This window comes from Cryptomeria japonica, chromosome 1 (assembly GCF_030272615.1).
Source record: "Cryptomeria japonica chromosome 1, Sugi_1.0, whole genome shotgun sequence".
Taxonomy (NCBI): domain Eukaryota; kingdom Viridiplantae; phylum Streptophyta; class Pinopsida; order Cupressales; family Cupressaceae; genus Cryptomeria; species Cryptomeria japonica.
The window spans coordinates 351,292,907-351,320,044 of NC_081405.1; positions in this window are offsets into that span (position 1 = coordinate 351,292,907).

Below are 27,138 nucleotides of genomic sequence, written 5' to 3' on the forward strand. Positions count from 1 at the left end.
AACATTGGAAGGAGAATAGCTCCATGAACCGATCAACACCATCCACCTGAAGAAATTCTTCACCTAAATATTCTCTACTCCAATAGCCTATGTAGCTAAAAAGTCCTAAAGAAATCCTAAAAATTTGAAAAAGTCCTGAAGAAATCCTAAAAATCAGAAAAAGTCCTGAAGAAATTAAAAAAAAAGGGAAAAAAAAAAGAAAAAAAAAAAAAGGAAAAAGAGAGAAAATGCCTTGGTGAAAACCTGGTAAACAAGCACCTTGGTAAAAAAAACAAATGAATTTTTTCCAAGTAGGTGAAAACCTGGCAAACAGGCACCTCTTGTACTCAAGTGCTCCATCTATCAATGCAATATTGGCATTCCCGCTTTCATGCATTCTTTGATTTCATTTGTACATAACTTTTAGTCACTTTTGTGACATCCTGGTTTGTTGGTACCCTCATGGCTTGAAACTGATTAATGTCCTAGTCTTAGGTTAATCAACTGAGCAATTTACATGTCCTAAGCAGTATCCACCAATTCATCTTTACATCAATGAAACCTGATCGTCCACTCCGAGTCAATCACCTGTCCCCTGACTACTGAAGAGTTTTATCACTGAGGCCACAAGAAAAACAACATTACTGAAAACAATCACTGAACAATTGGAGTTATGCATGAAATTTTCTTTATGTGCTATTTTTTACATTGGTTTTTGATTATTATTCCTTCTGAGTAACTCGAGGAAGTATATCTTGACTAAGAGAAGCAAGGATTGGGGGCATGATATTTTCTTTGTTTTCTTCTTGTATGAATGATTCTGATGATCTGGAAACATCTAATCAGTTGGGTGTCTATGATAAGAGCCTTCACATCAAGGTGAAATCACCACACATACCTCGACTCCACTTATTTGAATGCTACAGGGAAGTTCACATCATTTCTTTGTCTATTTTAAGGGAATTTCTTTATCATGCAATACAGGTTCCTGCAAAATCTGTCCAAGGATATGAATGAAAAAGGGTTATTGTGGACAAGATGATTAATATTTCACATGAAAAGCAAGGAACTCTAATCTGTCTGTTGTGGTTGTAAAATGCTCAATGATGAAAATTAAGCTTTTCAAATCTAGTGACTAGGTTTAGGTTGCATCTTATTTTGCACCTCATTTCGCATTTCATTTTGCATCTCGTGAATTTAGAGTGATTTTGGTATGGTAACAATGATCTATTTATCTTCTAAATGGGAATTGGAAGCATCATCATTTCTTAGCTAACTGGTCTCTTCTTCATCATTTCTCTGATCGAGTACTTGTGTATTGAGATGTTTAGCTGCATACATGAGCATTTTATATAGATCCATACATTTAATTTTATACTTATTTACATTCATATTATTGCATGAAGAATAATAAACATTTGCATTACTAGTTACTCATTCTCCTCATTCATTTGCATCATCATTTATTTGCATAAAAAAAACACAAAATAAATATCCATATTCATTTGCATTACATACATCCATACAGAACAAATATGCATACATATAGAGTAAAGCATATAGAACAACATCTCATAATCGATCGACACAAGTACAATGAAGTCAAATCAAGATATCGTATATATAACGACCAAGTCTCAGGGTACAAAATAATGTCAATTGTGAAATACAAACTCCCATCGGAGCAAGAATCGTAAGGGCTATAAAAAATGGGTGTGTCTACAAAAAATCTCAGAACTACAAAAAGAAAATCTAGCTCTCTGCCTCTCCCTCATCACCAAGTGGTGGAGGAGGTAGAGCCTGCTGACCCGGATCCTGCCTAGGGGCCTGAGCTCCCTCTGATCGATCCATATATTGTGAATACGGTACAACCTGCTATGCTACTAGAACTGCTACACTATAAGCCAGAACATAATAAGCTTCCTAACTCATCTAATGGAGAACCTCTTGGTGAAGAGTGTCTCACTCTACCCTCATCGGTGGGACTTGATGATCATGCTCTGCTCTGAGCTCAGCTAACTGACAATCTCTCTCCGCTCTAAGATCCACTAGCTATTGGTCTCGCTCTGCTAGCTGAGTCTATGCCACTGTCAGTTGTGACTACAAACCCACTAGGCATACTCTCATCGACCGTGTTGTGTCAGCCCCCTGATCCCTTGTAGGCTCTCCACCTCCATTAACTCCTCCATCTCCACCTCTGACTCCCCCTGCTCCTCTCTCCTCTGCTTGACCTGTCTTGATGCTTCTCTCTCCTCCTCTCCTCCACCCTCCGACACTCTCTCTCCACCAAGTCTCACTCCAACTATCCCTAGGGATCCACCCTCTCCTCTTTGCTACCTACCACCAGCTGGTACCCTACTGCTGCTAGCACCAGGATCACCACCTACCCACCTTGGCTCTCTGTCCCCACCTCTATCCATGTCCTTGTCCCTATGTAGGGGCATCATCCTCTACCTCCTATATGCGAGGTTCTTGCTCACCTTGGGAATGGATGCTGCTGGAACCAATCCCTATACTAGGGCAATACCCCCACATCTGCAACATCATCCATATAGTCCCATCTGAGATGTTGTAACCCAATCAGCTCCTGCATGCTCAAGGTGTAAGATAATCTTGATTCCCATCCCTGCCTCTCCTCATCTGAATAATGGGCGTATGCAATGAACTCCTATGAAATCCCCTGAGGTCTAACATACTACCTCATCACTCGGGAAACAATGAATCACTCAACTACAGTCTGTGATCTACCGATGAGTGGTCAAGTCACGAACAAATCCCTACGAACAATCCTCCAATCAGCCCACGACTCTAGACCCTTGTATGGTCTCTATATCATGACTATCAAGTCATCCAGCTATCGTCTCCCAAAATATGTCTTACCCTGATGGGGCTAAGTAACATATCTTGAATATCTGTATACAATGGGCTGACCAGGATCTCTGTCGTCATTTACAATTGGCCTGCAAATTGGGAGATGCTCCTAGGCCCATACCTGTAAAATCAAATCTCCTGTAGCCATACTCTTCCCCTCCCTATATACAATCTCATGCATCTCATGATACATGTGTGCTAATATACAAGAACCCCAGCCTAATCTCTGAGGGGTCTCAATAAGCCTCTCTAACATCTTGCCCCATCAACACAAAAATCCATGTTGTCCCCTGTTCAGCATCAAAAAACAGCCGATAAAACCTACCAAGATGCAAGCAAGTGGAAAGTCCTCATTGTACCTACCCATCATCACGTCCCAACTGATAGACCATGTGAGAATATCGGGATCCCTGAAAACATGTCTAACAGCTAGTAACCTAGGAAACTGCACTGCATCATAATCAACCTTATCCCCAGCAAAAGGGATACGAAGAACCATGTACACATCCTCGGGAGTGATGGTCATTTCCCCAATTGGAAAATGAAATGTGTTATGCTTTGAGTGGAATCTCTCAACTAATGTGGTCAACATGCCGTGATTCACACAGATATCAGATAAATCAAGAAGGTGGGTCAATCCACATAAATCAATATGTTCCCGGTCAACCTCTAACAATTGACGCACTAAGGTCATCATCAGTGGATATACACATCTGAACAACACATGAGGCAATTGAACCTGCAAAAATCAAACAATGGAGCATCAGAAAATATTTCAAGTAAGCATATAAGAGAAGTAAAAAATAACGCAAATTCAACTACATAAATTGCACAATCAAAATTTCAAGTTTGCACCTTCAAAAATGCTCATTGTTTTCCAAACGACAAAACATCACAGGGACATAAACTTGTACAAGTCAGAAATAGGTCTAGTACGACAAAAAACTCCCATACGAAACAATAATAGCCCTAGGATGACAAAATGGGCTCTTTTGAATGTTATCGTACGACATAAGGGTAGGCCTAGTATGACAAAACTGGTCACTTTAAATGACAAAACAAACTTAATCAGTTTGTTGTATGTGACAGGATCCTGTCTCACACGAAAAAATGCAAAACGCTCGACTTAAACATGCAAAAATTTGAAAAATTCAACAAAAAAATTCAAAATTGAAATAAATAAAAGACTTAAGATAGATCACTTACCATTGGCTCATAGTCCCGAGGTCGATTATGTCATCTCTGGCACTCAAATCGATGCATATGAGTGGGAACCACCATTTTTCTTCACATAAAGCTTTTTGAATTTTCAAACTTGGAGGGTTAAAATGAATTGAAAATGACACTTTTACCCCATATATAGCAAAAACCCTAATTTTTCAACTTGCTCCGATGGACATGAAAATTGTACCCTTAGCTAATTTACTCGTCCTGATTCCATTTTCAGGATGAAAAGTGAAATTTGAGATCATTCTGCTAGAAAATTTCTAAATTTTGGACCACTTAGCGCTTTTCATCAAGAAGCTCAATTCTTTTTTCAATTTGCACTCAATTTCTCAATAAATCAATGTTGAATCTCAATTTTATTCTACAAATCAACTTTGCGCTCAATTTATCGCTTAATTTTAAAATATTCCGCTAAATCATTTGTGCTCAAATAACTTATCATCGCTAAAAAATTATGTACCCTTGCTATCTTTCGATTTCGCTCCTGAGGGGGCATACTCATGACCTTATGACCTCAAAGTCGATAATTTCTTTCAAAAAATCTTCGTTACAAGTCGAGCAGCTAAGCTTCATCAAATCAATCACTAGGGGCATATCAATTTTATTGCTTCATATCAAGTTGATATTGTCTTTGTCTAAATTAGTCTCTTAACGTTAATTAGTTTCATCACTTTTCATCAAGCTGATTATTCATTTAAACTCAATCAAGGGTTTAAAGAGTTTCTTTTATCACTCTCAATCGAAGGAGGTGTTCAGTTTCATCGCATCAAATCAAGTTGAACAGTTTATCTTCGCTCATCATATCTTGATCAATCAAGTTCAAGATCAATTTTATCTTTGCTCACTATGCCTAGTTCAATCAAGTTCTAGATCAGTAAAATCCGCTTCTTGATCAATCAAGTTCAAGTTTGGTATCTTCACTTTCTATCGTTCCTAGTTCAATCAAGTTCGGGATTGGTGTTGCGTTAATCATCTCTGTTCAGTTTCATTGCTTCAAAACAAGCTGAATACCTCGCTCTTCATCTAGTTTGTGATCAATCAAGTTCGGAACTGGTATCTCCTAGACATCAAATTTTCTTTGAACCAATGCGCTACTCGCACACTAATTCAAAGAGGGGCAAATGTAATACTCTCAAAATGGTCATCTAAACCATGAGCCCCTAATCTCGACAACATCGCCAAGGTCCTAACTGAAGGCAATTAAATCAATCTTGAGCACGCAATTAATTTCTATAATCATCAATGTTGCATGTCAAAATTAATCACTCAATATTAATTAAATATTTATTTAATTAATTGATCATTCCAATTAAATCATTTTTAAATAATTATCCTATTTATTTTATTGAATATCCTATCATATTTAATTAAATAAATCAATTTGCCATTAAATCATCAAAAAGAGGAATTAATTGACAAAAAAGAATTAAAAATTTGAGAAAAGAAATCAATTGGAGATAATCTTGAAAAACAAATTAAAAATTGATAAATAATCTCAAAGAAAGCAAATAAAACAATTAAATATTAAATTGAATGAAATAGAGAATAAATCAGTTTTTTTCCTGATTTTATCTTAATTTTAGCTCAATTTCCTTTAAAACATAGAAAAACATCCAATCACATCAATTCACTTGGATTGTGCTTCCTCTTGGAAAATCTTGACCATTCATCATCATTTGATCTTAGTCTTTGGTTTCTTTCTGAATTTTCTATAAATTCAGGCTCTCATCTCTCATTCAAAAAATCCAGGAGAATACATTGTTATTATGTTGTTTTTGCTCTAGGTTCATTGAGAATTTGCATTGAGATATTGCATATTAGTTATTTCATATTTCTTAAATCATTTAGCTTAAATATTCATATATTGCTTAAATCATGTTAAATTAACCTTGCATAACTAGCTTAAATCTTGCATCCATTTAGCTCATATTCATGCTCATATAGATTTAAAAATCCTTTGTTTAGGTGTTGTCTAGTCACTGGATAACTTAGCAATATGAGAGCAATCTAAACTTACATCTACTAGAAGGCAATGGGTCACTTTGTAATGGTTTATTATTCATTGATTATTGATTTACTAACCATGCATCTAATGACTTAATTGAAGTGTTGTGTATTCTAGATGCAGATACAGGTTCACTTTTCACTCACACAGTCCACACACCAATGAGACTCTTGGTGCAAGTTATGGAGTTGTATCTAATAGCTCAACTTCCCAAGGGATGTTTCATTGTTCTCTATCTCACAAGACCCCTTAAGCCACTACCTTTTCTCTCAGATCACTGAGCAAAGTGACTTAGGGATGACAATTATGAGAATGAGGGATGTTTGATCAATCTAACATGAATGCAATCCTAATGTGCATGATATTAACAAAAGATGAACTAAACTAGCATTTATATGATAAAAAAATGAAAGGATTAGTAACAAAACTATCCTAGCATGCTATACTAGTTTGAGATGATTATTATGTGATAATACAAATGCCTATTTAAGATGTTATGAAGATTATCAAAGAGAGGCTAAATTCTTTTATAAAATGACTAGATATGGATTATATGCATGAAACTTGGATGATGAGTAAAATGTCTATAAGTTTGATACTAAAGACTTGGATGAGAAATGGAGGAATGAGAGCTCTATTTATAGGAAAAATAGGGCAATGAAGGTTCAAGATTGGATGATACTATCAAGGGTCGGGATTGAAAGTTATCAATCCATGTTTACAATTTTCACCAATGAAATGGTGAGAATTGTCAACATAAGACTGCTTGAGAGGAGATGCAAGAAGCATTAAATGTTTGAGAAAATCTCATGGTTACCTTAGAAGGTAAGGGTTAAGGTTAGGTTAAGATTACCCATTGGATAAAGCTTTTACCCAAAGGATAAACTCTTGTGCAAGGGTTAAAGGGATAACCATGGTCAAAGCAATGAATGCTTGATGAGACCCTAGGGTTAGATGAGGGTTGAGTTAGGAAAAAATTCTTCAACTATGTAAGAAGGTTGAGTTAACCATTAATGGTTTGGAATAATTTCAAGGTTAACTTGTTAAAGACATAAAGCCTTTAATGGTTTTCAAAGACTTTGAGGGTTTGAGCTTCCCTTTGTTTAGGGATGTGACAATATTTAGGGGATAGGTTAGGCTAATTTAGAATTGATTAGAATAATCTAGAAGGGGGTTAGAGAGGCAAGTGGGAGATGTAGGAGAATGAAAGTGGATGGAGGGTAATTAAAATAAATTGCTTTATTTCAACAAAATAGATGCAAGCGGGGGATTAGATTTATTTATTTGAAGTGAACAATTTAATTAAATGTAAATTTAATTAAAAAGAGTAGAAGGGGGATTTAATTAAATAAAGTGATTTATTCAATTAAATGATATTAAGGGCCTAGGTGAATCTAATTAAATAAATTTTATATGTCTACAGAGCTTATCTACACTTGCGCGTAATCCAAACACCCATCCATATTGTGCTAATAAAATCCAAGTGGACATCCTCTCATTTGCAGACCCTACACACCCAACTTGTCTTTTGTCATCTATCAATCTATCCACACCCTACCCATCGGGATGCATCCTTCCCATGTCTGGCATTTTATCCAAATCCATCATCCTCCCCATTTGGATGTGTCCTTCCCATGTCTGGCAGTTTTATCCAAATTTAGGTCCTACTCTTGGCAAGAGATATCAATTGGTCTTATGAATTTTTTTGCATGATTGAGCTTTTCGCTTTGATTTTTATCTTGTATACTAGGACTATACCTGTTCAGGGTTGCCTTGATCATCCTATATCTTGGTATGTTCTGGGTTGGTGTACATTGGGGCACATTTTTGTGGTATGACATGTTTCATTTTTTCTCCTGTATGATCCTACAGTCTCGCATCTACACCATCATCAATGTTTGTGAATTTGTGTGCATTAAGATACCTATTGTTTGAGAGTCTAGTCCATGCCTCAAATATTCACAACATCCTAATTCCTATAATCAACGGTGTAGATAATTTGTGGCAATATCAAACTAGGTTTTCTCTCCACGTCTACACAACAAGAAATCCCATCCACTTGCTTCATTTCATTCATTCATCTCATTTCATCCATTTATCTTGGAGACCCCTATTCATTCATTCCCCCCTTCATCATCCTTATCCTTTTTACATCCATTCATCCTCAATCCTCTAGTCCTCTAATCCATTTTTAGAGCACACATGTGTTCTTCAAACCACATGTCCTCTTGAGGGGGTATACCACTACCTCCTCGTCATCCCTCCTCATCTCACCTATGACTAGGGCATCATTCTACTAGTCCTTATCCTTTTTCTATCCACTGTGTTTTATTCTTTTTTGATATAAAATCACTTCATGATGCTATATCAAAGAGGGGCAAAATGTAGACACCTAAAATTAATTAAATTAATATTTAATTAATTTAAGCCTCTCCACATAATTAATTAATTTAATTGTGTGAGTCCATTTCTTCTTAAAATTAATTAAATCAAATTTAATTATTTTATCACTATACTCCAATAGTTAATCAATAAATTAATTATTTCCCCATTCTTCTACATCATTTTATTTCTTCTAAACCTCTATCAGTTAATTAATTTTAATTAATTAACTTAACTAAAGTGATTCCTACAAATTACTTTCCCTAATCCTCACTTATCCTAATTAATACTTCTAGAAGCTTGATTATCATTATTCCTCAATTTTAAATTCCTCCACTCATTCTCTCTCCTCTTGTCAAATCTTCCTAGCCTATCCACTTGCTTTCTAATCACTCATTAAGCTAACTAATCAATACCCTTAATCATTTGCACATCCCTAATCACCTTGATTAGGGATGAGTAAACTCTTTGCCATAAATGGCTTTCCCATCTCATCCTCCAACCTAAAATGCTACCCACTTTGGTCCTTTCAAGGAAATTCAGATTCTTTGAATCTCCCCATGCATCCTCTTCCCAAGGAATTTTTAATTCCTTTTCTCATTTAGTCTTCCCACACATCCTCTTATTTAATAATTTTTAATTCCTTTGTCCTTAACCAAGGAATTGTTAATTCATTTTTATTCTTCCAATGTACTCTAGGATCTCTCCCCCATGTATCTTGAGGGATAGAGACAAGAAATGCCTTTATGACACATCTCTTGGTCTCCACATCTAGTCCTCTCAATTCTCTCCCACTCTTTCTCTCAATCCCAACCCTTCATTCTCAAATCAATCTTGGCCCTTCATTTTGGCCTTCTCAAATCTATAAATTGGAGTCTTCTCTCCTCACAAATCATGCACTTTCATCATATACTTATGTTGTCCATTTCATCTCTTAATCCATTTTTTATGTTGTCCACTTGAGATCCAAAATCATCCATGGCACCCTAATAATGCCAAAATCTTGTCTCATCTAATCCATATCCAATCCCAACCTATCTTGTTCTGTAGTGGAGAGGAATCCACATCCCCACAATAGGACCAATCCAATCAATCTAAGGAGCGCATCTTTAGCTTCACCGAAGGTCCAATCTGAGGAACAAGAGAGCTTCACATGAAGGTATAATGTATTTTATTGCATTTAATTGTGTTTTATGCTTGTTTTGATTGAATCTAACCATTAAGCCTCTTGTTGATTATCCCTTGGGTTAGTAGGCACACTAGGCAAAGATGCAAGCATAGGAATAGAATGATTGACTTGGCTAGTAGCTTGAGTGTAACCAAGAACTTTGACACAACTTTTAAGAGGCATGATATTACTGTCAACAATATGAGAAAGGCCATGCAACATTTCAGCAATAGTTTTATCACTTTGAACCATTCTCTTTAATCCTTTAATCAATGGGATTGCCTCACTTTTCGAGTATTGTTGACTCATCCATTGTTGAAGATTTTCAAATTAATTATCAATCTTCTCCAAATGGTCAATTGAAACCCTAGTTATTGATTCATCCACATCATGAGCATTATGAAAAGAATGAGGATAGATGGCATAATTTTTTAGGTTAGAGGAACCACCAACATTCTCATTAAACAAGTTATCCAAATTAGGCTCCATATCCTTAGTAATTAAACCTTAGGATGCTTTACAACTTCTTCTCATGACAATATTGTACGTAGGACTAATGGTAACAAAACTCATGCACAAAGGAAAAAAAAATTAGAGTTATAAATGAGGGTTTTTGTGAATTCAACCACTAAATTTATCTAATTCAATTGAAAATAATATCTATGATGCAAAATTAAAAATTGAAATGTTCCCAAATCAAATCTAAAATAATTAATCCAAATTAGGCAACCTACAAGTTCAATTTAGAATTATAAATTAGGATTTGTGTGAATTTAACCTCTAAATTTATGTAATTCACTTGAAAATTAAATTTGTAAATGTAAATTTGAATTTGAAATGCATAAATAATCATATCTAAGAAGATAAATCAGAAATAAAGGTGTAAGGAGTTGGGTTCACCAAAATGTAAAGTGGTAAAAAATTAGGGTTTCACCCATTAATGTATTAAAACCGTAATTTTTTTCTTGGGGACCATTACAGTAGGGAAAGATGGAATTTAATAGATCTAAGCCTAAAAGACCAAGATTCTTAATAGATTCCAAGGATTTTAGGTGTGCCTCTTCACATAAATAGTGAGCTATAGTCGTCAAATGGAGCCACAAACTTGGATCTAAGCAATATGTGAATGTTTTGATCTATTCCCAAAAGGTCGACCTAAATTGTCAGGACTAGAATGCTCTTTGCTTTGGTCCTCTAAAATTTTTGCAATCCAAAATGGAACTTGATCATCTCTATGAATAATGTTGATCCTAGGAATTACAACTTTGTGCCTATTCTTGCATACAATAGAGAAGGGAAAATGGTTGGGAATAGGGGTTTGCCTTAGGTTAAACCCAAGTTTTGGAATTAACCATGAAATAGAATTGAAATGTAAATGAAGTAATGCAATGTAAATGCTTTCTTTTTGAGGGAAATGCTAAAAATGTTTGAAATGCTAATGTTATACCTTTTTATGAAGTTTTGTTTGTCTTCACAAGGAACTAGGGTTTCGTGTAGATAGTCTTCATAAAACATAGAACATGAATGTCATCTTCAATACTTGAATCTTGAATTTACTTCTTCTCCAATGCTTGAAAGAAGATTGATGGCTTGCTCACTTGAATTTGTTGGATATAATTGATATCTTGACTTCATTTGTTAGGTTAGAAATGAGAGGGGTAGATAGGTCTCATTTTATGCATGCTAGTCGAAAAACAAATTAATTTTTCAACATGAGCCGACACTGGATCTAGGTTCTCGCTCAAATCATGTTATTGTTATGAGGCCCCAAAATGGGCCCTTTTGGAGAGGACCAAGTCATTGGGTGCTCTAGTCTTGGACATCAAAGTCAAATGCAGATGATAATTTTTTTAGTGAAATACATATTGTGAGTATAATTACAGCTTCAATCAAGCCTTAGGGGATGAATGCCAAGGTGAGGGCCCAAATGAGGACAAAAGTCTAAGGGAGTACAATTTAGGATTCTACACATGGAGATCTGACCAAAGTATCGATAGATCCAGGAGGAGGACCTGCTTGTAGTAGAGTGGACACTCGATAGGACTATCCCTGAGATCCACACGAGGATTACAGGGACAGGATCTTGTAGGATAGGGGATAGACCAGGGCCTAGCCTAGCCTCCTAGAGAATTTTGTATAGGTGATGCAGATGAAAATGACTTGTTTTTGATATACCATACACAAGATAGGGTTCTTTTATTGTATTGATTCTTCATACCCCATGCAGTTTTTTGAGCATGAGTGGTGTACTCCATTCATTCATTATGATTCAGTGATGTACTTTATTCTTTGATAGTTTATGTATCATATGATTTATACACCAACATACTTGTACATATATTTTGATAAACATTTGATGACATGATATATATACATATACATACATACATACATACATATATATATATATATATATATATATGGACATTGTTTTGGCCCACCATGTGTATGGTACTTTTTTGTGATGTTATGATGCATGTATGGATCATGATGTATGTATGGATACATATGATCTATGCTATGTGATATGGGATGATGTGATTACGTCTATATGATATGCACTGACAAATTTGTGATGCAAGATGTGATATGTTGATGCATTGATCTATGTGATTTATGTGTATGTTTTTGACATGAATGTATGCATAAAGATTAGAAATGGATGTGCATGACCTAGTGATTAGATGGATGGATACGCATGGTATGGATGGTACATCATTATGGATGTAATTATGTAGGATGAGATGTATGTGCCTATGGATGAATATGTTATGGATGCATATGGATCATGTATTGACCTATCTTATGATGTAGGATATGATGCATGGATATGATTAGTGATATGTGATACATGGATTATGTGCTAGCCCATTTGTGATACAAGATGAGATGCATGTGATAGCTATGATGATACAAATATAGTGAATGTAGGACTACTATGATGGTGAATGCAAAATGCTCTAGGGATATTCATTGAGGAAACCACAATGGATAGAAGTGGTAGGGACATGTGTACATTCCAAATTCTAATCAATAATAGAAAATAAATAGGCGAATGCAATCTAACAAAAAATGTAGAAGAACATATCATGGAGAATGAGCACCCTTGGAATGGGTTTCCAATGTAACAACCACTTATTTGATTTACCATTATATGCGATGCATCGAGGTATGAGGAACCAAGGTGATTTCATAGTCAATGCATGGAATGACTCAAAAAATAGACATAAAAGGTTATTCTAGAACCACATGGAGTCACCAATAACTTTACGAGAAACAATGCTAGAAAACCAAAAGCAAAAGATATGCCCTAGTGTAACATAAGATAACCGAGACCTCATGAGGGAATAACATGGGACACATCAAGAAAATACTTGCCAAACAAAATAGAAAAAACAATATCACATCCTTAGTTTCCTTACTCAGAGCACTCCATGATATGAAGGATCATGGTGATCGAAGAGGGAATGAAACAAAGGAGCTCAAAAAGATAAGCAAAGATCGAAAAGAAAAAAAGTCAACACGAGTCTCTCAAATATATTTTTTCAAAAGGATAATCGACAAATGGGATTTTATGTTGTCTAACTTGAGGAAGGATACATCCTACATAGACTAATGATTGGATGAAGGGTAAACTAGACTTGATGACAAAAGGTACTTGATACAATCACGATGACAAAGATGCTCAAGGATGATTATTAAAGAATCAACTAAAGGGACACAATTTTGAAGACATGAACAATGCATATGTATAGCTGACACCTATATACAAGGCACAACTATACAATCGACATGGAAAAATGAATCAAACCAATAAATTTACAAGACAGGACCGACACTATATACAACAGATTGACACTCGTGTACAAACAACTATGGATAGGAGACAACCACACAAACACTTGGGATGAGTAGTTCATGGTAGGAAAGAGAGTGGATGGGATGAGGTGCAAGGTGAAGTTGATGGATGAAAATCATGGAAAGAGGAATGCAGGTAGCAAAATATATTATGCCAAGAAAGGTGGATGCAAAGGTGATGCTGATGAAGGTGAGTAGCAAAATATACCTTGCTAGAAAAAGGTGATGTGAGGAGCTAAGGGATAATAGAATTTCCCTTTACACATGGTGCATGTTTCCAAGTTTTCACCATGTGTACATGCCCAAGGTGCCACAAGAAGTGATTTTCACCATAGGACGAATTGATTTTTCTTTAATATTTTTGATACTTTTTTCTATTTTTCCATTTTTTTTATATTTTTTACTTTTTTAGTTTTTTTGTATTTCTTAACATTTTTCAATTTATTTATTTATTTTTATTTTTTATGAAACATGAGGTATACTGCCACAGATTAGGCATAGAACTTCTTGAGATGCAGGCTAATGAGAAGATCACTGAGGGGCTCTCCTTTTGGAGTAGATAACTGATAGGACCCTGAACCATATTTTGTTGTGACTACATATGGGCCCAACCAATTAGCTTCAAACTTTCCTTTCTTTTCTATATCCTGTTGATTCTATAGATTTTCTTGGAGCACTAGATCAATGACCTCAAATTCACGAGGGTAAACTTTCTCCTGATATTGTCTCTTGAGCCTAGTTCAACCTATAGATGATCATATGATTTCTAATGTTGTTCATCAAGAAGGTCTAGTTGAGCTAGCCTTGCCACCCGATAGTCTTAATCAAAAACACTCTTTTAAGGATATCTGTAGGGAAGGAAAATCGACCTTGATTGGTAAGATTGCTTCTGCACTATTGACAAGGGAATACAAAGTGGCTCTAGTTGGAGTGTGGATGTTGGTGTGATATGCCCAAAGGGAAGGATTAAGATGGAGGTGCTAGTCATGAATGACTTCATTGACAACTTTTTTGAGGATACGTAGAAGTGTTTTTTCGGTTGCCTTAGCCTCGCCATTTCCTTGTGGGTAATATGGGATGAACCAATGATGTTGTATATGGAAAGTGAAACAAAGATCATGCATGTTTTGGTTTTTAATGGGGATCCCATTATCAATAATGATGGTAGAGGGGACTCCATAGCAGAAAAGGATGTGTTATAGTATGAATTTGGACACTTAGATACTAGTGGTAAGGGTGAGAGGGATAGCTTAAACCCACTTGGTGAAGCATTTAGTAGTTGTGATAATAACCTTGTATCTATTAAAGAAACGGGGATGGATCTTACCAATGAGGTCAAGGCCCTATGTAGAAAAAGGCCATGGTGTAGTAATTGGCTACAAATCCTATGCTGGAACATGAATTAGGTCTTCGTGTCATTGACAGGGCATGTACTTCTTAACAAATTCACAACAGTTGTGTTCCATGGTGGGCCAATACTATCCCACTCTTGAGAGTTGTTTGGCAAGAAAATTTCCACTCATGTCAGTGCAACAAGATCTAGCATGCACTTATTTCATCGCAAGGTTATCTTCACTTGAACCTAAACATATAGCAAGGATGTTATCGTAGCCTGAACAATATAAATTATCTCTTATAAATGTAAATCAGGCACAATGACGAATGAGGTTTTGGTGATTGTTTCAGGATATGTTGGGTGGACGGGTACCATCTTTAAGGTATATATAAATGTCACAGTACTAGAGTGATTGGGAACCAACTATGTTGCACACAATCTCTATTTGAGATGTCTTGAATACTGGTTGGAGAAGTTGCTCGAACAAGAACTCATATTTAGGGATATCTGACTCGATGGCGACAAGAGAACCGTGGCTATTGCATCAACTTCGTTATTTTGTGCCCTAGGGATATAATCAAATATGATGGTCCGGAAGTTTTATTTGAGATCATCAACCATTCTTTTGTATTGCAAGAACTTGGCATCCCTAGTTTGGTACTCATCATTGATGCAAGGGCCTCAGGAGCATCATAAAATGCATTTTTGTCATTTTTTATTTTTAGGTTGTTTTTGTTGTGTTTGGGTCAAATAATTTCATTTAAGACCATTTGGTATCATTTTGATCCATTTTGATCCATTTTTGAAATGATTATATGTCAAGTTGTCAAAATTGTCAAAAGTTGTCATGACAAAAACATGTAAAAGTTATATTTTTGGTTATGGGCAGTTGGTGGTCAGTTGTAATAGTTGGAAATGATTGTAAATGCATAAATATTTAATCAAAAATTGAATGGATAGGTTAGTGAAGAGGCAAATAAAAGAAAAGTGAAATTTAATATGAAATATGATTGTATTTTCTAGTTTTTACTATTTTCCAGTCTGAGTTTATAATGGTACAAACATGTATGGTATAGTATGGGCCTGAAAATAATGGGAAAAGTTGAATACATGAATATATTTTAATCTTCTTTTGGTTTGAACAAACTTCATTAAGTTTTGAATGACTTATGCCATTTTTGGTGAGTGCAAGTTTGTTCAAAAGCTAGGGTTTTCAACAAGCATAAACAAATCATGTATTTTTTTTCCCCACGATTTAAATTTGTTAAAAATTGGTGGAAAGTTCTATTTTCATGTTATTTAAAATTTCTCCAAAGGAAATGGACTAATATTTTATTTTGTAGAAGTTATCCTTGACAGAAGATCTGAAATTGTTGGTGCAACAATCAAGGGTTTTAATGCAAGAATTTATGTTTTTGGGTTAAGATAATGGTAGTATTATTGTGATAGGTTATTGGAATTATTTTTAGAAGGCCTTAGAATCTTTTTATTTGAAAGGTTGAATCGAGTTGTTGGTTTGCACTTATATTAGGCCTGAAAGCACATGTTTGACTTACGAAAAGGAGTAACCAAGTGGGAAAGGTGTTATTGTGTTGTTTTGTGAAGTGAATGTTTGTAAACCATTAAAATATTTTGAGAGGGAGTTATAAAAATCCAAGTTTGGGTGTGTTGCATTTAACTTGAAGCACATGTGCTCACTAGTATCTAGGGTTTATTAGGATGAACCTAGTTGTGGTCATTGTTGAACCAGTATATGAAATGTGTCCATTTGAAATTTGATTAGAATTTTTTTCTCTTCATCAATAATTTAATTTCTTGATAACCAATTGTGAATCCCCATAGACAAGGGTATCTGCAATATTCCATTGAATAGCTATTTTTAGACCGATGATGATAGCTTCATATTCAACAATATTATTGGTACATGGGAAGGATGGCTTGAATGATTTAGGGATGAGATCCCCTTGAGGAGTGAAAAATAAGAAACCTACCCTTAATCCTTTGCATGTATCGGAATTGTAAAAATAAAGCTTCTAAGGGGGTTGTGTTGTGATTGTGTAGACATATTCATCTGAAAATTTTGTGACCAATGGAGCATCCACCAATGGTGTTTCTGTCAGTTGGTCTACTATAACATGTCCTTTGAAGACCTTCCTGACTACATATTGAATGTTAAACTCGTTAAGTAACATGAACCACTTGGCCATACAACCTATAAGAGTTTCCTTTGATAATAATTATTTTAGAGGATCAATGTTATAGATGAGCTTGACGGTACGACTTAACATGTAGTGTTGGAGCTTTTGCGAATAAAAGACAACAACTAGACATAATTTTTCTATAAGTGAATAATTGAGCACATACCCAACTAAAGTCTGATTGATATAGTAAATGGTGCGTTCTTTCTGTAGTCACAAAGGATTGTGCCTGAATCCTAAGTGTAAAACTCAGCAATCATGTGAAACATGAAATGATCCTCAGGCATGTGGGTTACCTAATACTGAGGATCAATCTCCAAAGAGAGTTTGTTCCCTGATGAAAAACTCCTACAAACTAACTCTCTTGACAGGAAAAACATTGAAGGATAATTGGAATTTGAAAACCTATTTTAAGAGAAGGTGATGCACCAAACGTTTAAGAAGCCTAATCAACTGCACTAACTCACAACACTTCTCAACAAAAGAGACACTTTGTTTATCACAACTCAACTAAGCCTATAAATACATAAATATTTCATAGAAAGGGCTTGATTAGAAAGTTTTCCTAAAGGAAAATAAACTATCTTCACAACTACAAACTTATCAAAATCAGATTACACAATCTATAGCCTGCATTAATCATGCATCTTCCTAAATTAACACTTCTTGAAAGAGACCAAATTAAAGGATTCCCATAATGAATCACAGAAAAACATCAAATCTTTCATTCAACACAAAACAAGAAGTAATTAAGAAGGAAAAGCTGCTATATTTTATTCAAAATTGAAAGAGTTGTTGTTACAAAACTAAAAATACTTCTAAAATGTGAATTACAATACCTTCATGAGCTTGAAACATATTTTCCGAAGATACGATGCAAGATAAGAGAAAGAAAAGAACTACTAATAAAATAAGGAAGAATAAGACTTATAGAAAAATTCTTGAGAAGAGATAGAGCTGAGTTGTTGTGCCTTTGAAGAACTAGGAGTGAGCCCCTTTCTTTATCTTTATTATATCTTTATCTCTTATCTGCATGATGAATTTTTGCATGAAGAAGCCCTTGAGGTCAGATTTTCTTGAAAATCATGCATAGAAGCATGCAAAACCTCTTCAAACTGACTATTTGTGGGTCCAAACTACTTCTTAATTCATGGGACATGCAAGAGACATCTTAAATTAATGTGGAACTGCTGCAAACTGAAGCCCCCCCCCTTAATTTTATCCCTATTTTACATGAATTCAATATTTTTCTTGAATTCGATGAGAAACCATGCAAAAAGGCATGCAAAACTGTTTTGAAACTGGGTGTGAGCTGCTTGAAATATTGACTCAACTAATAGTTAACCCTTGAGGATTCAAAACTGATGAATAATTGTTACGAACACTCTCAAATCTTTTGACTTTCAAGTCCTAATTTCTCCTTGAATCAATGACTCCTCCTCTTGCTTTCTAAAGTACCCCTTTAGCTAATGGTTGAAACTCCTTGTATCCCCTAAGGTGCCTAGGTGTTTTAAGACTACTCTTGACTATTTGACAATGAACACCCCATTTTGAATGCGTTACCTCTTCATAGATTTCTTTCTTCTTTTTCATAACAGTGAATAATTTCATCATATTTAGTGATTTTATCATTGCTTGTTTATCGTGGATTACTGTAGACTCTATCTCTTTAGGACAATCATTAGAACTATATTTTATTTGGTTCTACCATCATTGCTTTCACTATCAAAGACACCTTTTGATGATTTTGACAATCCTTTTAAGGTCTATGTATGCTTTCATGGCCTTTTTGTTTGCATCTTTTAGAATGTATCTCACATTGGATCTAAGACTTTACTCTTTGGTTATTGCACTTGGATATGACATCGAGGTGTCATAATGGCTGCCTATGCCTTTGAATATTGTAGGAATTATCTATAACTACTTTACCTTACTATTGTTGGATATTGCTGAGAAGTTTGTTCGGATGATGTGTTGTCATTGATGACAATATATTCTTCTGTGTATTCCAATTTTGTAGGTATATTGGATGAGTTGGTTTGGTTAGTTCGTTGCAAATGAGTTGTTACAGTTTAATGGGTTTTGAGGTAAGTATCTCTAGTTGATTTAGTAGAAGTTTTAGTGGTCCGCATGGTGATTTGACTAGGTTGTGAGATCCAGTATTGAGGTTGGTTTTTCAATTATCCATGTTATTCGGTATTTCGGATTTTTCTCCACATTGCTCCATAATTGCAATATCTTGGCTTGCAGATTTGGCAGTGTGTTTGGAAAATTCATATGTGTCCTCAATTCAGATGGTTTGTTATTCAAAGTTCCACAAGTAAATTCTTGAGGTTCGATATAATGCTGATGAAGATTCTATCAAGTGGTGATGTTGTGGTTGTTGTTGTGGTGATTCACATTGCTTTTGGATGTTTCTAGATCATCTTATTTTTGTGTTGATGATCTGCATTGATCATTGTGTGCATTGTTAATCATTTTCTTGATCCGGTGGTGTTCTTTGTGTTACACCACATTCATGATGACTATAGCGTGTTGCGGATATTCGAGGTGCAATCTTCGGAGGTGTTTCTTGCATGCAATGTTAGTTTAAGTCCAAACTATATCTTAGCCAACATTGTTTTGGTCCACATGTATTATTGTAATGTGTGAGGTTATTGTTTTGTAATTTGTGTTGAGGGTTGAGATGACCTTGAAATATAGGTTGATTATTTGTATAAATATATGTAATATTTATGTGTGAGAGATGTATCTACATGTGTGGACATTGATTTAATCTTTCTATGGCAGAGGAGAACTGTGAAAGAGTGTGAAGAAGTCTGAGTAAATGTGCTTAACTGAAACTATAACCGGGCATGCGAAGATGTTAATTTATCAGTTCATGATACTCTAGATGTAATCTGAATCCTTTATGTAAGGCAATGAGCCTTCCCTAGGGTTGTATCCCTTCTTGTTTTGTAATTTGAGAAGTGAGATCTAGGCAGTGTGCCTAAATGCATGTGCATTCCCCATTGCAATATTTCACTTACTCCTAATAGGGTATTATCTCATTGTGGGTAGGTTCCCACTGTGTTTTTTCCCTTAACTGGGTTTTCCACATCAAAAATCTTGTTGTTATGTGTGTTATTGATGTGGTGTTGATTTATGCTTTTACTGTTTATTATCAGATCTAAATTTGAGTTTGATTTGTGTAGAGTTTGAGAGAAAATTAATTCACCCCCCTCTCAGTTTGTTGCACTATTGCCAGCAACTGTCTTTGACCTCTATGGTGATAGAATTCTTGTGTATTTAGACTATGCTTTTAATTGATGATCTACGCCTATGTATCCTTGGTCTTTGAAATATTATTGTCTTTATGACTGTCTCATATCATTTTTGTAAAGCTTTATGATGTCACAACCTTTCTTTTCATTTGAGCTAAAAGTACCCTTGACCTATAGACTATTCATTTGATTTTTGGTAACAAGGAATTCCTCCTCTTATGAAAACCCTAGGATAGCATTGTGATATATCAATCAATTATTCATACAATAATAAGGGCTACAAACTGATTATTTTGTTTGCTTACTTTGTCATCACCATTATAATATTTCTTTAGCTTCTTCTTCTATGACCTTTTTCATGAGAAGAATAATGCTATTATTGACACAACATGATTGTCTCTCTCAAAAATAATGACTTGTGACTCTCAAATCTTTAATATTGTCCTATGATCATTAGAAGTCACAAATCTATTATATATTGTCTTTGTTCACATGCCTTATGACTACTATAGTTTTAATAGTCTTCTTCATTTACTGTCATATCTTTGTGCTAGCACATGCAGATGGTGACTTTGGTGTAAAGATCACTACCCTGAGATGCCCTTGCTTTGGTCATGACTACTCTTTTGTGCCTCCAAACTTAATGAAGACAGTAATCTTTGCATTTGATAAGACTGGACTTTTGAGATGGCTTCCCTTAATGTCTTTGAGGACTTTGATAGGCGTTTCCGGTTGTCTTTTCATATTTGATCTACCAAATTATATATCTCATTCTCTTGCTTTTGTAAGCTTACTATCTCTGAAAAATTCCTTATTGCTCTAGAGAGTTAACATGGCCTTTTGTGCTTTCACCAGTATTGAAGATTGACTACCTCAAGGCTACTCATGAATGCTACACAGGTCTGCACATAATGGCTTCTCTTCTCTTTGTACATAATCTCTGTTGTCATGAGGTTACATGTGCTTGCTTCAATACCAATTCATTGATTATATCTTGTCTTCATAATACAACGATATTCCCGATTCTTTGCCATCATCATTGTTATTGTCTTTGCATTGCTTCACGAAAAATTGGTAGAATCATTATCTTGTGCATAGTCAAATACTCATAATGCTCAGTGATCTAGACTCCCTTTCTAGATGGATTGCCATTCTTTTTAGTGTCAATGACTACTTTTGTTCACTATGCCCTAGTCATTCTTTGTGGCTGAGACCATTAGCCCTTGTATCCCTGTACTAAGTGTTGCTTGTCTATTGTATATGCCTTTATGAAATATTTTCATGGGATATTCTCATACATCTTCATGGGCCGCCCTTGTGTCTGACCTCATGTTCTTAATGCAACCCTTTACTCTGTATCTTGACTTCTCAACTAGTAAAACCCTTCTTACGACTACCCTTGATATCTCAGTTACTGTCTTAGATTGTCTTGACAAATAATTCTCTTTTTTCTTTGATGACCTCAAGGGTAAAGTTTCTTTCATGCATGGACCTCATTCATCCTTAAGATAGTTCTATCATTGTATCAACTGCTCTATCTTATTGAGGCTATTTGAATTTCTACATGATCTTTAGGAAGAAATAATTGCATGATCTTGATTTGTGTATGTACTTTAAAATCCTTTTACATCTTAATCAATTCTCTTCTTCATGCAAACACTAATTTTTTTTAAAGAGAGCTTCAAAGTGAAGGATAAATATTTCATTGCATATCCGGATATTTGTATCACATGGTCCTCTTAAATTTTTTTTGATAATAATATTATATGCATAACCAATATCAATCATAACCCTAACACTACTTATAAAAAATATATCAAGATTTTTATGATATTGACACGTGCACGTTCCTAAAACATATAGATTAAAATGAGATTTGGGTAATAACCTAGTGCATGTGAACCAAAGGATTAGGCTAAAGAATATATGAATCTCTCTTTCATGCACCAAACAGCTGATCAACTCTCTCTTCAACTTTATTGTCCTCATTGGAACCTCTATTTGACAAAGGAACTTATAGGTAACATAACTTCAGTGAAAACAAATCAAACCATTTTTCTCCAAAACCCTAGTTTCACGTGGAAAGTGAAAACTTAAGCTCTTTGTAAACTTCATGCATAAGAACTTTAATTCCTTTATTTTCTTTTCCCTTCAAAACTCATGCAAAGCAAATACTTCTTTCTCCTTTTCTCTTATAATTTTCTTTTCCAAGTCTCCATGCCACGTAGGGAACTCTATCTTCTTTTCAAGTTTTTGCATTCTCCAATGCTATGCATGAAATTATTACTTTCCATTCAACATGGGAATGCATTATTTCCTGGAGCATGAAAAATTTCCCTCCAATACTTTAAGTTAAAATATTTAACCTTATCTCAAAGTTGAAAGTTCCTTTTGAAGTCCTCTCTTGGTAATACTAAGAAAGGTGTTACAGTTTAACTTCTAGATTTTAATACCACTAAGGTATTTAAGATAATTTATTACACTTTTAAACTTTAAACCTTCCAAGAATATGATGATTAAACATAGGGTACATGAGGAGGCTATTTTTGGTCTGAGAGTTAAAAATAGCTAACAATTTCCCCTGATCATCATGTTGGACAAGGAGTGACATTAGGACTAGGGGATGTGCCAGATATTCCTTTATCTTATCAAATGTTTGTTGGATTGGGCATCCCACTTTAACACTATGCCTTTTTTGAGAAGATGAGTGAATTGCTGATATTTATTCATGAGTGGAGTGATGAAATGCTGATAAATTGTAGCTTTCCTTGCAGAGCGTACAAATTCTTTAGTTTCTTGGGGGGAGGAATTTCAAGTATTGCTTTGACTTTCTTGGGATCAACCTTAGTCTCATTCCTAGAAACTATGAAGCCTGGGAGTTTACCTGATGTAACTCTAAACACGCACTTTTTGGGGTTAAGGCATAAACTATATTTGGCAAGATGTTTAAATATGCATTCAAGTATGGTTGTATGTTCTAGTCTAGTTTTAGATTTACCTAATATTTCATCCACATAATCCTCCAATATCTTGTACATGAGGTCATGGAAAATCATTGTCATGGAACGTTGATAGGTAGCATCTACATTCTTGAAACCCAATGGCATAACCTAGTAACAAAAAGTTCCCCAAGAAGTGGTGAATTTTGTTTTGTCTTAATATTCTTGTGTAATTTTTATTTAATTATACCCTGAAAAACCATCCATAAGGGTGTTGGCATTGAGATGTCATTGATGTCAACCAGTATTGCAGGTAGGCTACCGGTAGAGGTATGTCATCTGGTATGAAAAAGAATGTACCGGTATGGTGAGAGACAAATAAGGTATTGTGAAGATTAACATGAAGGCTTGTCATCTAGTATGGTGAAAGACAAGTAGTTGATGAGACTATTAGTGACTTCACTGGTACGAGGTGAGATGCATGTGTATCTGAGCATGTTGAGTGATGACCGGTAGAGCTTAAACCGGTCTGGAGTTTGGCTGTCTATTTATGATGAAGAGGCAGAATGTTAAAGTAATCACAAGCCACCGGAGGTGAAGATGTGCTACCGGTGTAGTATGCACTACCAGTTAGCAGGAGAAAAAGGTCTCACCGGTAAAGGCTTGTACTGGTATGAGTTTGTTGTGTGTTCAAGTTTAAACTGAATGTGTTTTGGTGAGCTAAGTGTATGACTATTGTGATGCCATGTGGAGCTAAGGTGGCAAACATGTTGAGTGATGACATGGTTGTTTAAATAGCTATTCAAAATTAATGAAACAACCAAAAATCATGGGATAGTAATTGACTTATGTGGCTTGAGGAAGAATGAGTGATAGAGAAAGATCAAGAAGTAGTCGGGGCCTGGATCGAAGCAAATAAATCAGACTGCAAGAAGACTTCAAGAAGGAAATATCTGATCTTTTTATGAGTCGACAAATTTCAAGGTAGAAAATCATGTACAAGAATGCTATCTTTACCAGGTATACATTGGATAATGAAAAACATGTACACATGCGTTCCTTGAGTATAGGTGATCGATCCAAGATAGACTGGATCAGATCTCATGCATATTGTGTCAGGTAAAGGAAAGCCTAACCTCTCCAAGTTTGAATTGATTCTTGGCAGGAAAGCTCAAGTTTAAATATGATGACTTGAGACTATGATTATTGTTGTTGTAGTGTGAATACAAGTGTGAAATTGTTGAGAGACGAAGAGATAAACACTTGAAGTGTTTATGAGTGAAGAATTGATTGATAAGGAGAAGCAGAGTAAACCAGTGTAAGGAACAACAAGTGGAGTGTGCATTGAACACAGAGGTGACAAACCAACAAAAGTTGTGCCTAATTAATAGTGATCAAGTGTGAGTTGAAAAAGAAAAGACATTATGACAGGAGATTTAGAAAAGAGATCAACAAAGACAAGTTGTAGAGTGGGTGGAGAAAATACAGACTTGTAAGCCTGAAACTGACAGAGGAGAATATTGTAAGGTTGCAAAACTTCATTTGTATAACTAAGTTTTATATTGTTTTCACTAAGTTGTAGCTTAGTGCAGGGGTTGTAGCTCCTTTAGGTTGTAGCCTATAAGTTGTGTAGGGGTTGGTTCTCCTTTGAGTTGGTGCTCATAAATCAGGGGTTGGTGCTCCTTGGGTTGGTGCCCTAAATATTGTATTCAGAGATTCATTGTGAGGCTAGATTGGAGCAGAAGATCTCCAGTAGCTATTCTCACTGAGTTTTTTCCCACATTGGGTTTTCCTCATATATATCTAGTGTTGTATGATGTATTCTTGTGCATGTGTTATGTTAATGTTTTAGCAAGTCCTTTCACACGCTCTGCTTGCATTGTTTAAGTTACTGGTTAGCACTCAGTTTGTGTTATATATTACTGGAATCTCCTTGTTGAAAGAAAAGAGTTTAAATCACCGATTCACCCCCCTCTCAGTGATCCATTGTGTCTAACAATTGGTATTAGAGCATAGGTACCCTATTTTTTCAAAAGCTTTCTCTAGCTTGGGTAGATCCAGTCAAGTGTTCACAATGGCAAGAAATGAATCCGTCTCCTCAAAAGCTCCTATGTTTGATGGTGTCAACTATGCCTTTTGGAATAGAAGAATGGAAACCTATTTGTCCTCTCTAGGTTGTGATGTATGGATGTCAGTTGTGATTGGGTATACAATCCCTAATAATCCCCCTACTGATCCAGATGCTAAGAGGGAATATGAGAACAATGCTAAAGCTAATAATGCCTTTCTTAGTGGGTTGTCTGATAATGAGTTTGTGAAAGTTATGCATTGTTCTTCTACCAAGGAAACTTGGGATAAGCTGCAGAAAATATTTGAAGGCAATGCTAAAGTCAAGGAAGACAAGTTGCAGACATTAAGAGCACAGCTTGAGGGTTTGAAGATGAGAGATGAAGAGAATATTGTTGACTATCTTCAAAGGGTTGATGAAACAACAAACACCATTAGAGGGCTTGGAGAAGAAATAAAAGATGAGGTGGTAGTGAACAAAGTACTTAGATCTCTTACATCTAAGTATGATACAAAGGTCTCAGTAATAGAAGAAGCAAAAGATCTAAAAGTCTTTACAATGGATGAGTTGTATGGCTCCCTAACTGCTTATGAGATGAGGACTGCCAGTACTGATGCTGTGAAGAAAGAAGTTGCATTCAAGACTTCAAGATAAGGAAAAGAAGAATCTGCTCATGATGCAACTGGTGAAGACTCTGATGACATCATGGCAAACTTTTTCAGAAGACTCAAGATAGGTTCAAACAAATATAAAGGCAAGTTGCCTTTGAAATTTTTCAACTGTGGAAAGATTGGAAATTTTGTTGCTAAATGTCCTTATGGTGATAAGAATGAAGATGATCAATCAAGTGGTAGAAGATCATATAGTAAGGATAGGAAGAAAAATGTCTATCAGTATGGTAGAAAAGGCTACTGAAAGCAAAGTAGTCTTTACACACATGAAGATGATACCACAGATGAGGAAAGTGCCTTAGATGATTGATGCAGTGGAGATGAAATCAGAGCAAACCTTTTTATGGGTCAAGAGGTACCGGTACCTGAAGAAGCAGAAGAGGAAGAGAAAGAAGGAGAAGTAGACCTTGAAGCAGAACTCATTAGTGCCTTAGATGAGCTAAAGAAAACAAGAAGAGATTTGAAGAAGGCAAAAGGGTTGTAGCTGAAGAACAAGAGTTATTGGAGCAATCTCTTGAAGAGTCCAAGAAAACTATTACAGATCTAAAACTCTAGTTGGAAGAGGCCAAGAGGATCTGTGAAGTCACTAGTACCAGTCTGAGTGAAAAGGAAAAGGAACATCGAAATCTGAAGCAGAACTAGTGAAACTCTGAAAGGACTTAGAGAAAAGTCAGGAAGAAATAAAAGTGAGAAGAAAATATGAAGGTAGCACTGAAGCCTTGGACAAGATGCTGAGAAAATAGAAGCAATCTAAAGATACCAGTGGCTTAGGTTTTCAAGAAGGTCAAAGTTCAAACAGATTAGATACATCCAATAAGGAGATACAATTCACTTCTTCAAATGAAGGTGAAGAGAAGAAGACATTTACGGTAAGCAAGGATACTGGCAAGAAGGCATATGCAGATGTTGCTAGAAACCACCACACAAACCGGTATGTTCAATCAATGAACTAGAGACCAAACTCAATGCACTCACATACAGATCCAATGAGAAATGCAAGTATTGATCATGAAGGACTCACAACGGTTAGCAGCATGAAAGGAAGACCCCCAACGAGGTAGTTGTTTGCAGGTTCAAGACAACCTAACCGGTATGTTCCAAATTTTTATGATTATTGTCACTGGTGTAATAAGTTCAGTCATCAAATGGAAGATTGTAGAAAAATGAATGTCA